The following is a 516-nucleotide window of genomic DNA, read 5'->3' as shown; positions in this document are numbered from 1 at the left end:
CTGAAAGAGATGGGAATACCAGACCACCTGATCTGCCTCTTGAGAAAGCTGTATGCAGGTCAGGAAGCAACAGTTAGAACTGGACATGGAACAACAGACTGGTTCCAAATAGGAAAAGGAGTATGTCAAGGCTGTATATTGTCACCCTGCTTATTTAACTTATATGCAGAGTACATCATGAGAAACGCTGGGCTGGAAGAAGCACAAGCTGGAATCAAGATTGCTGGGAGAAATATCAATCACCTCAGATATGCAGATGACACCACCCTTATGGCAGAAAGTGAAGAGGAACTCAAAAGCCTCCTGACGAAAGTGAAAGAGGAGAGTGAAAAAGTTGGCTTAAAGCTCAACATTCAGAAAACGAAGATCATGGCAACCGGTCCCATCACTTCATGGGAAATAGATGGGGAAACAGTGGAAACAGTGTCAGACTTTATTTTTTGGGGCTCCAAAATCACTGCAGATGGTGACTGCAGCCATGAAATTAAAAGACGCTTACTCCTTGGAAAGAAAGTT

Source organism: Bison bison, unplaced genomic scaffold (genome assembly GCF_000754665.1).
Source record: "Bison bison bison isolate TAMUID 2011002044 unplaced genomic scaffold, Bison_UMD1.0 scf7180017864375, whole genome shotgun sequence".
Lineage (NCBI taxonomy): Eukaryota > Metazoa > Chordata > Mammalia > Artiodactyla > Bovidae > Bison > Bison bison.
The sequence above is the reverse complement of the archived record's forward strand: the minus strand, read 5'-3'. Positions refer to the sequence as shown.